General features: G+C 41.5%; 1 pseudogene; it reads right to left on the bottom strand.

Annotated features, from left to right (window-relative positions):
* Positions 1–1,404: 1,404 nt before the first annotated feature.
* Positions 1,405–1,815, bottom strand: LOC108529184 (protein FAM136A pseudogene; annotated as a pseudogene).
* Positions 1,816–3,043: the final 1,228 nt, after the last annotated feature.

The raw sequence follows: 3,043 nt of genomic DNA on the forward strand, positions 1-3,043 counted from the left end.
AAAGCCTGGTTTGTCAAAAATATAGCTGGAAAACACACACTTCTAAAAAGTGATATATAATTATTTAGTAATGAATAAGGCAATCTTTTTTGGGGGGGGGAATTAAACCTTATTTATTTTTTAAAACCAAACCACTAAGAAAATATATCACAGCCTGAAAACAGCAAATGGACAGGCTGTATTATCATTTCAAGTAATAAGCTGGTGAAAATACAATGAGGTTGGTATCAAAATAATAAGGTGCCATGCCAGGGCAGGAACAATGCAAGTTGTGAAAGCCCCGGGGAAAAATGATATTTGATAATGGGAGCTGCCTCTCCTTTGCTCTAAGGGAGTCAGCTCATCCCAGCCGAAATTGTTCACTTTTTCTCCCTTGAACTTCCTGTTGCCAGGGGTCTCAATTGGGCTCTATTAATTCAGGGAGCTAAGGAAACAATGCTAGGTTGAGGCTTCCATTCCACTCTGTTTTATAAAAACCAGGTTTTTCCAAACCCAGTACTTCATAACTCTCTTATAAGCAAGTAGCGAATTGCTCCTCTTTTACTATTCATTACTAGATACTAATATATATCACAATCAAAACCCCTTTCTTCTTCAAGGGGAAAGTGTTACTGCAACATTGTCCTGTCATTTTGCTACACACAGCCTCAAGGCCCATCAGCCAGTAAGAGGGAAGCTCTGCTTCTCATAATTTGTGTGTGGTCACCTCTCATGTTTTTGCACGGTATCCAGGTTGAAAGATGCAGCATGTAATAATTTTAAGAAATGTACACCTACATCTTGACCAGAAATGGGGATCCACAAGGATCTTCAAAGTTCTTATCCAAACTACTCTCCCTCCCAACTCCACATTTTAAAATCAACTTGTATCAACTTGTATACCCTTGTATCAATTACACAAAATCAAGAAAACAAAGACCCAGAAATTTTTTTCTCCCTTCTAAGTTATTGACCTCATGGATTTTGTTTCACAGCCTATAGAAAATGGTGTGATGACACTTCTGGTAAACAGGATATTTGGCAACAAAGAGAAAATATCTCTCCTCAAACTCCATCAAGTCTAACCTGCCAGCCTGTTGGTAGTAAGAAGAGTCTGGTAGCTTGGAGGGCTCTGGCTTGTTACAGGTGAGATCCTTACTGCCAGGACAAGCACTAGCCACAGGAACATAAGCTCTAAAACTTTCTGTAATGTCTCTGATGCAATTTAGCATCACTTTTTCCCATTTCACTTTTTAGGGCTGAAACATGAAAGAACCAGTGTCCAGAGGCAAGCGACATATGCCTTACACTTGTTGCCATCCTTAATTGCTTCATAAACTTTGCTTAAAAGACTAAAATTCCCAATTCCTTATTAAAAAATATATTTTTGCCCTCATTCCCGATAGCCACTGGCAAGGACTTTTATTACCCAATGGATAAGAGAGCCTCCTTCTTCTTGGTCATGGTTGGGATGAGGTGCATGTGGTCATCTATACACTTGGTCACACGACAGTCCAGCTGCCGTTTCACCTGAAGCTCCTTACTCCCAGCATCTATTGAATCTTTGGTTTTGTCGTTGCAATGTATGGTGCACCAGGCCTGGCAGTCCTGGAACTTCTCCAACTTACTGGTGACCAAGGCCTGGACTTGAGCCAGAGGCACATGACTGTGCTGGATGCACTGGTGCACCTGCTGCATGGATGCCTGGCTGTCCTCACAACAGCTGGTGCTCCATGGGAACATGAGACTCTGCATCTTCTGGATGCTTTCTCTCTCTAGGCTCTTTACCATGGAGTCCACCATCTCCTGCACCCACAGCTGCTGCAACTCCGCCATGACGATCCCGTGCTGCCCCAGGCTGTGCCTGTGCCCACCAATAAGGCAATCTTAACTAGCTAAATTTAAATAGGATGTATATGGCAGATTACAAATATAAAAATGTTTAAAGTCAGATACATTAAGAATTTGTGAAAATCATTGCCCAATGATAGGGCAAGGCAAATGTATCCAAACAAATGAGTTAATGTATGTAAAACATTTAGAACAATCCTGAACTGTTGTATATATCATTATCATTACTATTTTTACACTATATTTTCCCTGTGGACATCCTTTGACTTCAATCCTTTTGTTATGTACAAAAGTGGTTTGCACCAGGCACAGTGGCTCATGCCTGCAATCCCAGCACTTTGGGAGGCCGAGGCGGGTAGATCACCTGAGATCAGGAGTTTGAGACCAGCCTGGCCAACATGGGGAAACCCTGTCTCTACTAAAAATACAAAAATTAGCTGGGCATGGTGGCACACGCCTATAATCCCACCTACTTGGGAGACTAAGATAGAATTCCTTGAACCCAGTAGGTGGGGGTTACAGTGAGCTAAGGTCATGCCACTGTACTCCAGCCTGGGCAACAAAGGAAGACTCTGTCTCAAAAAAAGGAAAAAGAAAAAGAAAAAAAAGAAAAGGAAAAGAAAGAAAAGAAAAGAAAAGAAAAGAAAAGAAAAGAAAAGAAAAGAAAAGAAAAAAAGAAAAGAAAAGAAAAGAAAAGAAAAGAAAAGAAAAGAAAAGAAAAGAAAAGAAAAGAAAAAAAAAGTGGTTCCAGGTGCACTTCCAAATATCATAAGTTTGCAGTAGTTCAACTGAAGAGATTAAAAGATTCCACATAATTCCCAAATAAATAACAAATAGCCACAGTGCAATTATTTCTTACGGTGTCTAGAAAAGCATTCAGTGTTACCTGTTCACTTGTCACTGCCTGTTAAAATATCTACTCAGGCCAGGCAAGGTGGCTCATGCCTGTAATCCCAGCACTTTGGGAGGCCAAGGCGGGCGATTCATGAGGTCAGGAGCTCGAGACCAGCCTGGCCAACACAGTGAAACCCTGTCTCTACTAAAAATACAAAAATTAGCCAGGCGTGGTGGCAGGCGCCTGTAATCCCAGCTACTAGAGAGGCTGAGGCAGGAGAATTACTTGAACCCGGGAGGCGGAGGTTGCAGTAAGCCAAGATCATGCCAGTGGATTCAAGCCTGGGTGACAGAGAGAGACTCCATCTCAAAAAAAAAA

Source organism: Rhinopithecus bieti, unplaced genomic scaffold (genome assembly GCF_001698545.2).
Source record: "Rhinopithecus bieti isolate Rb0 unplaced genomic scaffold, ASM169854v2 scaffold_4709, whole genome shotgun sequence".
Classification (NCBI taxonomy): domain Eukaryota; kingdom Metazoa; phylum Chordata; class Mammalia; order Primates; family Cercopithecidae; genus Rhinopithecus; species Rhinopithecus bieti.